The sequence below is a fragment of the Macaca fascicularis genome, chromosome 15, assembly GCF_037993035.2.
Source record: "Macaca fascicularis isolate 582-1 chromosome 15, T2T-MFA8v1.1".
NCBI lineage: Eukaryota > Metazoa > Chordata > Mammalia > Primates > Cercopithecidae > Macaca > Macaca fascicularis.
In genome coordinates, this window is record NC_088389.1 from 60,605,733 (window position 1) to 60,617,406 (window position 11,674).

The following is an 11,674-nucleotide window of genomic DNA, read 5'->3' on the forward strand; positions in this document are numbered from 1 at the left end:
ACTCCCTCCTAGTCTATCTCCCTCAAAAGTAACTATAATATATATAAAATAATATATTTATAGTACTATCCTGACCTTAAGACTGTATATTTGTTTTGGCTTTTTGAACATTGTATGGAAATGTATAGTGGATGTGTTTGTGTGTGTGTGTGTGTGTGTGCGTGGTTTCTGTAATTCAACATTGTATCTGTGAGATTCACCTGTGCTATTGTGTGTAGGAACAGTTTGTTCTTTCTCATTACCTGAAATATACCATCATTATCTTATTTGCTTTACTTTTAATGGTCATTTAGGTTATTTCCAGTATTGAGTAATTACAAACAGTGCTATGAATATGTCTTTTGGTAGAAATAAGCACTTCCTTCTTTTGGGTGTGTACCCAGGAGTGGAATTGCTAGGTCATAGAGTAGGCATACGTTCAGTTTCAGTAGATATTGTCAGTTTTCCAAAGTAATTTTACACTTTTACATTTCTACCAACATTGCGTGAGCATTCCAGCTGCTCCACAACCTTGTCAACACTTGGTACTGTCAGCACCTTCCTGTTAGCCATTCTGGTGGGTAGCGAGTGGGAACTCATTGTGCATTTCCCTGATGACTAATGATGCTGAGCACGTTTCATATGCTTTCTGGACATGGGGATGACCTCTGCTGTGAATTGAGCCTTCTCTCTTGAGTGGTGCTGAGTCCAGAGAAGGTGAACAAGGTGTCATATGAAGAACAGTTGAAGGACCAGGAGGAACATGGTCACACTCTCCAAACCTCTACTGGGCTCACCTGGGGAAAAGGGAACAGAAGAGGTCTGTGGCTCCCCAGAGGGCAGAAGACATAGATTTATTGAAATTACCAGGAGGTAGATTTCTGATCAGTACAAGGAACTTTCTAACAATAAAAACGCCCGAGGGCTGGCTGGGCACAGTGACTCACACCAGTAATCCCAGCACTTTGGGAGGCAGAGGCAGGCAGATCGCTTGAGGCCAGGAGTTTGAAACCAGCCTGGGCAACATGGTGAGACTTTGTCTCTACAAACAATTCAAAAATTAGCTAGGTGTGTTGGCGCACTCCTGTAGTCCCAGCTACTCAGGAGGCTGAAGTGAGAGGATTGCTTGAGCCCAGGAGAAAGAGGCTGCAGTGAGTCCTGTCTGCATGACTGCACTCCAGCCTGGGTGAAAGACAGACTTAAAAAACAAACAAACAAGCAAACAAACAAACAAAAACTGCCCAAGGGTACACTGGGCTAAGCCAGGAAGTAGTGAGCACCTGTCTCTATAGGCTGTGAGCAGCGATGGCAGAGCCCTGGATGAGGTCTTCCAGAGAGGGTTGATGTCTTAATTGATGGGAGTTGTTGGGGAGTTGACAATATAGGATTTAAGGCCCTTTAAGGCCTAGTTCTATTATGACAGATGTGTGTGGAGCCCCGGAATGGAGGAGGATGGGGACTTAGAGACCAGCTATTGTTAACAGGCTTGTTTTCTGGTTCATTTGCAGTTATTTTCCCTGGCTGATTTCATTCTCTTAGTCATATGGGAAAGTACCTTCTAAAAAAACAAACACGCTAAACATAGTGTTTGACTCCATCACTTTCTGCAGTTGCTATGAGCTTCATCCCAGAACACAATGAGCCATGCTCGATGCTCTAAACATTAAAGTTGTCAAGTGGTTTAAATTGGAAAAGCCTGTGCATGTGTGTGTGTGTGTGTGCGCGTGCGTGCGCGTGTGCGCATTTTCATTTTGCATCTCTTGGGGTCATCACGATGTCTGAGTCACCACAGCAATCATTTGTAAGCAACAGGGTTCCAGGAAAAGAGTCTGAAGACATCTCCCTGTCTCAGCTGGCCTGCCCACCTGCCCTCAAACCATGCTGCACTCCACTCCTCCCCCATCTCTGCAACTTTTCTGGTTCAGGCCACACTTAGCTCTCCCCATGGTCTGCCCCTTCCATTTCATTTTCCTCCACACCAGCAGAAGAGAGTTCTAGGAAGCCAAAGACTGTAATACAAACAAGAGAGGCCATCAGAGTTCTCTGGAAGTTATTGCATTACCTTACTCCCACAAGACTAAAAGCTACTTGAGGACAGACATCTCTGTCTCCCATGGTCCTTCACAAAGCCCTGCACCTGTCCAGCGCTGAAGACATATTCATTGAATGAATGAATGGATAAATGCCTAGCATTATTAATAGCTTTGACAGCCATAAGTCAAAAGCACTGGTAGAATAAAAGTTAACCTGCAGGCTGGGTGTGGTGGTCACGCCTGTAATCCCAGCACTTTGGGAGGTTGAGATGGGCGGATCCCCTGAGGTCAGGAGTTCGAGACCAGCCCGGCCAACATGGTGAAACCCCGTCTCTACTAAAAATACAAAAATTAGCCAGGCGTGATGGTGGGCACCTGTAATTCCAGCTACTCGGGAGGCCGAGGCAAAAGAATCGCTTGAACCTGGGAGGTGGAGGTTGCAGTGAGCTGAGATCGTGTCACCACACTCTAGCCTGGGTGACAGAGTGAGACTCAGTGTCAAAAAAAAAAAGAAAGCTAACTTGTAGAAAAGCTTGTGGAATTCATTCCTATCCTCATTCTCCATTTTACAAACATGAACTTCATCACGTTGCCTCATAGCAGGCGTTAATGTAAGGCAGAGCTTTATGAAACATGTTTTTGTATTTTCTGAAAAACTAATATGAAAATTAATATGAACAATACCTAAAAGCAAATGGCTAACTGGGGGAAAATATATCTGCTTCATATTAAACAAAAGGCTGATTTGTTTAATAGACAAAGAATTCCTCCAATAAAAAAAAACAGAACAGGCCAGAAAATGTGGGAAGACGAAAGGAATGGACAATTCACACAAAATGAAATATTAATGGCGAATACACATACAAATAATAACAAAACTCATGTTTAATTATCAAAAAGTAAATTGTGGAATGAGATATCAGTTCTAGCAGATTGACAGAGATTTAAAAGTCTAAGAATTCCCAGTGTTGACAAGATGTGGGGAGACCAGTGTCCTCACACAGAAGAGAAGTTATATTATTATATCCTTTTTCAGTTTGAGACCAGCCTGGGCAACATGGGGAAACCCCATCTCCCCTAAAAATACAAAAAATTAGCCACGCATGGTGGCATGCATCTGTGGTCCCAGCTTCTGGGGTTGCGGGGAGGACCACTTGAGCCCAGAAGGTGGAGGTTGCAGTGAGCCACTGCACTCCAGCCTGGGTGATAGAGTGAGACCTTGTCTAAACAAAACAAAACACAACAAAACTATTAGCAAAAAAAAAACCCAAACCCCCAAAACCTGGAAATGGCATAAAAATTCAACAAGGCATTGAGTAAATAAATTAGAGACATATAACAGACTGCTATTAACACCATCCTTGAGACTACTGTAGGCCACTTGTCACTGTACCTTATAATAGCAAGCTTTGCTTTGTTCTTACTGCATACCAGCCACAATGCTAAGCTCTTCACATGGATTATTTCATGCAATCTTAATAATTGTGAAGCAGATACTTTTATTATCCCCATTCTACAGATGAAGAAACTGAAGTGCAGACTATGTTAGTTTTATAGGGCTGCCATAATAAATGACCACAAACTGGATGGCTTAAAACAACAGAGATTTACTCTGTCTCAGTTCAGAGGACCAGAAGTCCAAAACTGAGGTGTCAGCAGGTTGATACCTTCTGGAGGCTCTGACAGGGAATCCGTTCAATACGTCATTCCTACCTTCTGGTGTCTGCTGGCCATCCCTGACATTCCTTGGTTTGCAGCCACATCACTCCCATCTCTGACTCCATCATCATCTGTTCTTACTAGTTATACTGCCTATATAGGTTGATTTTAAGCCATCTCAAGCCTTTTTAGTGGCGTGTGTCCACTCTTCTTCTTAAGACACCAGTCATAGGGTAGTTAGGACCTACCCTAATCCAGTATGACCTCATTTTAACTTCATTAATTACATTTATAAAGACTGTATGTCCAGATAAGGTCACATTCTGGGTTGCTAGATGAGCATGACTTTTGGGGGGACCCTGTTTAACCCAGTAAGTACACTGACCAAAGTCACAAAGCTAACAAGTGGTAGAGCCAGGATTTGAATCCAGGCAGGCAATCAGTACTCATTACCAGTACTCCATGCTGCCGCCTTCCCATAATATAACAGCTCACACTTACCTAATGTCCCAGGCACTGTCCTAAGCATTTTACGTGTAAGAACTAATTTCATCCCCACAACAACCCCACTTTATAGATAGGGACACTAGGCACAGAAATGTTAAAAGTTGGCTGGGTGTGGTGGCTCGTGCCTGTAATTCCAGCACTGTGGGAGGCTGAGGTGGGTGGATCACCTGACGTCAGGAGTTCGAGACCAGCCTGACCAACATGGCAAAACCCCATCTCTACAAAAAAAATACAAAAATTTGCCAGGTGTGGTGGCATGCTCCTGTAGTCCCAGCTATTTGGTAGGCTGAGACAGAAGAATTGCTTGAACCTGGGAGGCGGAGGTTGCAGTGAGCTGAGATTGCCCCACTGCACACCAGCCTAGGCGACAGAGCAAGACTCTGTCTCAAAAAAAAAAAAAAAAAAAAAGAAAAGAAATATTAAAATTTACCTGAGATTACAGAGCCAGTAACTAGCATACCTTAGATTTGAATCCAGCGAGGTGGTCTCCAGAGTCCGTGTGTGTGTGTGTGTGTGTGTGTGTGTGTGTGTGTGTGTGTGTGAGAATCAGGAAGATAGATTGTGTCTCATTATGTGTCAATTGCTATTTAAGGCCCCCCAAAGGCCTAATGAAGGATTTGAGTCTGCCTTTCACTGCTCCTGGGTTCCCTGGCCTTGTGCAGACTGATCCAGAGTCCGTCCTAACCACTATACCCTCTGTCTAGTGGCCTGTCTTGACAATATACTGAGGACTAGGGCTAAGAAAATAGTTCCCTCTCCTGAAAGACTGATTGATGTTCTTCCTTCTACAATCAGACACCAAGAGTCCTCCCATTCCTCTTGTGCCCCCTTTCCCCTTGGCTGCCATGAGCCATCTTAGAGCCGATTTGAGTATCCAAATACAGTTGTCATCTTCAGCCAGGGCACTGGCATCATTTTCTCTCTTTATTCTCTGTATCGGGTGTTCTTAACCTGGACTTTTGAATAGGCTTCAGGGCAATCACACACCCACTGAAATGATGTGCAAATGGTTGTGTATACGAATATATTCATTTTTGTGGCGCAAGAATTCGTAAGCTCTAATCAGATTCTCCGGGAGTTTCGTGTGCTTAATCTTCAGGGTTTCTGCCCTGTCTTTTCAGAATTTCTGCTCTTACTAGTTACATTGGTCATGTAGTTTATTTTTAAGCCATCTCAAGCCTTTTTAATGCTGTAAGTGGAATACAATGTAAAACCATAATAAGCAAATGCGTGCAATGTTGCTATCCATCCTGAATTTTTAAATCTCTCTTGGTTTGCATGGAGGAAGTCTGTCCCACGTCTCCCACTCTCTTACCTTCACTTTGCACACCTCTGAGTGGTTTTGATGTCTTAGGGTCTCAGGTGTCTCAGGTTTCCACTCCAGCACTAGCCAGGCACCCATCCGGTGCTCATAGATTCAAACTTGCAAGAAGTTTGCTGACCAGAAAGAGCCCTTGATTTTGATCCAGGGCACAGACGAATTCATTCATAGATTTAAAAAGCCACTATCTTAATGCAATGGCCAGGAGGAAGCTTTGTGGCAACTAGCACGCACCTTGTTGTTCAAATTGTGGTGGTTTGTAGATACTAATCAACACTACCTTATTAGATGTTTATTAGAGCTTATTAGGAATTATTACGCTTATTTTGTAATCAACTTGTTAGAATTTATTGGAAACAAAGAGCTTTTTAGAAACTCAGAATCTCAAGCCCCATCTCATACCTATTGAACCAGAATCTGCATTTCTGAAAAGATCCCAAGTGATTCTAATGCACATTAAAGTTAGAGAAGCACGGATATAAAACAAGAAGACTCATTTCTCAAGTTTGGCAAACCCTGGAGAGCACTTCAGTTTGCTGGAATTGGATGACCTGGGACAATTGGATGACCTGGGACAATTCCTACTAGGGTGCACTGTCTTATTACAAAAGGTAGGTAACAACACTTGCTGTTCCTGCCTCATGGGGTTACTGTGAATCGCAAATGAGCTCATGGATTCACACACTAGCTACTTATCGTGATGGAGCTGATAGGAGCTGGGGAGCTGGCAGTGGGGAGCAGAGTAGGTGTGGTCTCGCCCTCACAGAGCTGGTGATTTGGTCGGGTAGGAGAACATGCTGTAAATGCTGGTTGGTGTTGTGTGACTGTCACGGTTATCACAGAGCCTTCATTCATTTCATTCATTCATTCATTCATTCATTCATTCATTCATTCGGTGGTCAGCCATTTATTAAAACCTGAAGTGCCTCTACTATGTCAAACATTAAGCTCTAAGCTGCACATGGGGAAGCAGAAATAAATGAGCCAGAAACTTCGTCCTCAGGGAGCTTTTAGTCTAGCCAGAGACAGAGATACATCACCGGGTGATTCCATTTAGAACACACTCTGGCTGGTGCTCTAAGTTGGCACAGGGGGCTATAGGGGTACAGGTAAGTCAATGAAGAACTTTGCTTTTAAGGGTGATTACAAGTTCACAGGCTGAGAAGAGGGAGAACAGTGCTGCAGGCTGAAAGAACAGTTGGGGAAAGGCAGGGGGGCATGAAGGCACAGCATGCTTTTGCCATGACCAGAAGGTAAAGAGAATTTGGAGGAGTGCCTAGAGACGATTTTGGAGTAGTAGCTTGAGGCCTGGTCTTAGAGGCTAAGGAATCTGGTCTTTATCCCTTAGGAAATGGGGAGTTCCTGAAGGGAGAGAATTGACGCAAGTGAAGATCTTTAAGAGCAGCATGGAAGAGACAATTAATGACTTGAGGCAGAAATACCTTTAAGAGGCTCTGAGAGCAGCTTACGGGAGAGATGAAGTCCTAACTGGGATAGTGGATGTGGCGACAGAAACGGAAGTAACAGAAATTAAGGAAGGTAGCATTGACAGGACTTGGTGGGCACATGAATGGGGTGGTGAAGAGAAAGGAATCAGGAGGCAGAGATGTCTGTAGATGAGGAGCAAAGTCCAGCTTGATGCAAGAATTAGGGAGTTGTGAGGTGATTGGAGTTGTGGGAGTGAATGAGACTGTGAGAGAGTGTGCGGTGGAAAGAGAATAGGGGTAGGAGTGGCACCAAGGCACCAATAGCAAAGGGATGGGCAGCAGCGATGAGTCTATGAAGGAGGTTGAAGGATGCCAAGAGGCAGTTCTGCTTTCCTTCATTCCTTTGGGCATGGAGAGCAACAATGGAGTGGTCACAACTCATCACCCTCCAGAATCATCGCTAGAAAGGGCCCTGGGGTCACCACCCTTGAAGCCCCAGAGTGAGTGGGGCCTGAGGCTGGGGCCCCTGAGAACATGAACTGAGACAGGGATGGACATGGATGGATGGACGAAAGCCCTTGTCTCCCTCTCCCTCCCTCTTTCCTCCTCACAGATGGTAATGTCCAACCCTTTCACAAATCATTTTTTTTCTCCGAAGGAAAACCAAAAGGACAGAAGAGAAGGAGAAACAAAAGGCATGCTTGAGTTTGTTTAGTTTTTCAGATCAGATAAAGACCCAACACCACCTAACACGAAAGAAAACCTCCCAGACCGTGTCCTAAATTGACTCCAATGAGCTCATTCTCTCATTGTCATTAAGAGCAAAGAGAATCAGGTTCTATCATGATTAGCCAAAGGAAGATTTTACAAAACAAAACAAAAGAGAGGAAATGGCCCTGGAATTGTGCTGTCTGGTTCATGCTTTTCCATAGAAAGAGGCCTGTGGTTTTAAACTGATAATGGCTCCTAGCAGCCCAATAATTGATGTATCTGGTGTTCTGGCTTTGAGGGAAAAGTGAACTGGCCTCTTTAGAAATGTTGGCAGCCTGGCTGGTCCATTAGTAAGACTCAAAACTCAAAACATTGACTGGAAAAGGCCATTACGACTGGGCTCAGCAGGAGTCATCGATAGATGATGTCATTTCAGAAATAAGTAAGCCAAGGTCATGAAGCCCATGAGCAGGGTCAAAACACCCTTCACGACCCATCACCATCCTCCATCGCAGATACTGGTCTGCCAGAGACACATGGGTCTGAGCCAGGATCTCCTTCATTTTACCTTTTTTTGCTCATTCCAGGGGATGAAGGCCACCTGCAGAGTCTGTGACATTCTGCAAGTCACTACGGAAGGTCCCCAATCCTCATTATGGGCACACCTTTTAGATTCTCCTTTAACTCTCTCCTCTCTACTGGGTTCTTCTCACTTCTTGCCATACTTTTTATCCTAGAATGCCTGCCTCCCTTCTGTCCCTTGTCCTCAGTTCCTGCTACCTTGCCTCTCCCTTCCTGTCTGGTCCAAGCTTTTAGAAAGAGTTGCAGGCTCTGTGGAGAGCCTTCTTCAGCCTACAGCCTGAAGAAGTGGAGAACTTCTTCAGCTCCCGTTAGCTCCTGCCTTTGCCCCTCACCACAGCTAATTATATCATTGCAATATCAGGCTCTGGGCTGAGGACTTACCCTGAATCATCTCACTTAATTCCCACAAGCAGCCCCTGTGAAATGGGGCTACTGTTATCTCCATCGTATAGAGGAGGAAACAGGCTCAGACAGGCTGGGTCACTGGCAGATCCCGTTTTCTGAGCCTGCTGCAATGCCCTGGTCAAAGTCACTCATGATCCCTGCCAATCCTGATGGTCCTTTCCCAGTCCTCATCCCCCACTCCTGTCTCTTCACAGCAAGTGACACTGCCCACCTCAGTCCTCCCTTGGCACTTGGGAAAGCCAGTCTCTCTCACTCCTTCCCCAGCTCCTCCTTACAGGATGGGTCACGCTAGAAAGGCTTCCGGGGGGGACTCCAAGCCCTCCCCACTCCAGGTCCACTAGAGACCATCTTGTCCACCCCCTCATTGTTCAAGGTTGCTCTGAGTGGGTGGCAGAACTGGGGCTGAAGCCGGGTATCCTAACCTCCAGGCCAGTCCACCTCCCAGTGCTCAGAGCTGCCACACCTACTTTGTGTTTTCTGTTTTTGCTGAGCTGCAAGAATACGCCCTACCCTGGAGGAGGGAGAAGGTGTGAGACCCTGATAAGGTGGGGCGGAGGCTATTTTTAGAGGACACTGGCTTTCCTCTTAGGCTGGGAGGAACTCAAGGGCCAATGACTTTCTAAAACACGGGTTTGTAAGACTAGCTCATTAGAGACAATACACCAAAGTGACAGTGTTCTTGTTTTCACTCTGCCTGTTGGTTGTGTGGCTCTAACTGATGGAAACTGTAGTATTTAGCTCCGTTTCCCATTAATTCTTTATCTGTAAGTCTTTGAGATGGCTTTAGAAAAAAAACATATAATAGAATGTAAAGTAGAAGCAAAAAGGAAACCTCAGGATGAGGGCACTATTGTCCAGACAAGGTAAAGTCCAGAAGAGCAGCAGATTCAAGAAGAGGGGGCATTGATCAGGCACTGCCAGAGCTCCCGGACCTGCCTGAGCAGTGGGAAGGGTTCAGAAAGAGATGGGAAAGGCTGGGAGACTGCAGACCTTCTGGCGTGACAGGTCCTGTGTGACCTTGAGCAGGGGGCTCTGCGGCCCTGCACGGAGGACAAAATGGCAGTCACCTCTGGAAGAAAGATGGGGTGGGGGTCCTAGGGTTCTCACGCTGAGGGCCCAGCACCTGGGTTCAGGGTCTGGTTCTGCGATTCAGACACGGAGGAGCTTGGGCCAGGTGGTCTCCGAGAGTCTGAGGACATAGGGCGAGGGCCGGAGACAGGGTCTGTAATAGCAGCGGTGGGTGAAGGGTGTAGGAGGGGGCGGCGCTGCGCAGGTTGGAGGACGCATCACAGGCGCGGTATAGACCGGGAAACTGTGGCCAGGGAGCGGCTGGACTGGAACACCTACCCCTGCCCAGCTCATCGCATCTGAAGCTGTGTGGCTCACAGGCTGCTTTGCCAAGGCAATGGCGGCTACGCAGCAGAGAGATGCTCATAGGCACTCCAAAAGTGCCCTTCCTAGGATTGTACGGCTTAGGATATCCAACGGCCTTAGTGGGTCCCGGGATCGAGTCTGGGGCAGCTAGTCTCCGATTTCTGCAGCCTCTCTGGATGTGTGCGGTTGGGACCCCAGCGTCCCAGGCCGGAGCGGGTGAACAGGTGGGGGGAGCGCAGGCGGTCAAGAGCGCCCGGCAGCTCTCAAGGCCCGGGATCCCAGCTTCATCACGGCTACCAAACCTCGCCCCTACAAATGGGAAACCAAGATCCCGAAACAAGAGGGGGATTGCCAAGGCGATGCCAAGAGCCGGCGACAACCTGGGGCTCCCGCCTTCAAGCTCTTTCGAGCTCCACTTGGCCGCGTAGCGCGTGTCGTGGTGCTTTAAACCTTGTCTCCCGCAGTTTGGGAAACTTCTCCTGCCCCAAACACTCTAAGTGCGAACCTGGGCTCCACATCCAGTCGAGCCCTTACGCCCCCATTCCCACCCCCAGACTCTTGCAGGCGGAGAAGAGGCCGCGCCCCCGAGCCCGGCTTCGGCTGGCACCTGTACCCAGCAGAGCGCCCCGCGGGCGCAGAGCCCCGCCGCGCTGGAGTCCTGCGGGCGGCGGGGGCGCCCCTCCGCCAGGACCCCAGCCCGGGGCACCGCTCCTCCAGAACCCTGGGTCTTTCTCGCCTTCACAGACGCGGTGCGGAGGTCCAGAGCGGAGGGCGCCCTGGCCAGGACTGCGAGCTCGGGGAGGCGGGGTCGCTAGCGCTGGGCTCGGGACCCCGAGACCCGGGCTCCCCAGCCCCAGAGGCAACCCGAGGCGGCAGCTATTTATAGAGGGAGCCACGCTCAGTCCCTCTTGGCGGCGGCGGCGACAGCTGAATATTTTGCCCAGATATGGCTGAGGCCCCGGAGCGGGGGCAGGGAGCCCCGCGAGCGCGAGGGGGACCCCAGGCGGGGTGGGGGCTTACCCGGACGCAGAGCGGCTGGGCCGGCGCGGGCGCGGGCGCGGGCGGCGGGCGGCGGGACCGGCGCGGGCAGCGGGCAGATGGACGCGAGCGGCGGCCGCAGTGCTCCGGCGGGCAGCGGGCGGGCGAGCGCAGCGCGGGGCTGGACAAGCTCCCCGGCGGCCGCGGGCGGGCGGGCGCTGTGGGCTCCGGGGGTGGGAGCCAGGGGCGGGCCCGGCTCGCGCTGTCACCGCGCCCCGCCCCGCCCGCCGCCGGTTCCCTCCTTCCCTCCCCCTCCACTCGGGGGCGCCGGGGCGCAGCGCACCTCCCCGTCGGGAAGCGGCCCTGGGAGGGGAGCGCCGGGGAGTCGGGCTGCAGCCGAGCTAGCGCGGGCCCCTGCCTGGGTCTGCGCTTCCCCGCTGGTACCAGGAAGAGTTTGAACAACGGTAGAGTTTTGTGGGAAAAGGTGGGCAGATTTGCATTCCTGTGGGGTCCAGAATTTAGATTTCGAGAATCTGAAGTCCCCAAAAGTGATGGACCAATGCCAGCTAAGCGGCCGCTGCATCTTCACCTCTGATTGAAGCGCCGCTCCCTCAGTCTCCCAGCAGCGCGGCCAGGTGGGCTCTGAGCCGCAAGCTTTAACAGCGATCGTTTTGTCAACACGTAGTTCCAACACGCAA

General features: G+C 49.1%; 1 protein-coding gene across 4 annotated transcripts in view; it reads right to left on the minus strand.

Moving 5' to 3' along the window:
• The window catches only part of TMOD1 (tropomodulin 1), a 92,281-nt gene extending 81,111 nt beyond the window's left edge, over positions 1–11,170 (minus strand). For all 4 annotated transcript variants that reach the window (XM_045373498.3, XM_045373499.3, XM_074017029.1 and 1 more), the window contains exon 1: positions 11,019–11,170. The gene's annotated coding sequence lies outside the window, so the exon portion shown is untranslated. The remainder of the gene's footprint in view (positions 1–11,018) is intronic.
• Positions 11,171–11,674: the final 504 nt, after the last annotated feature.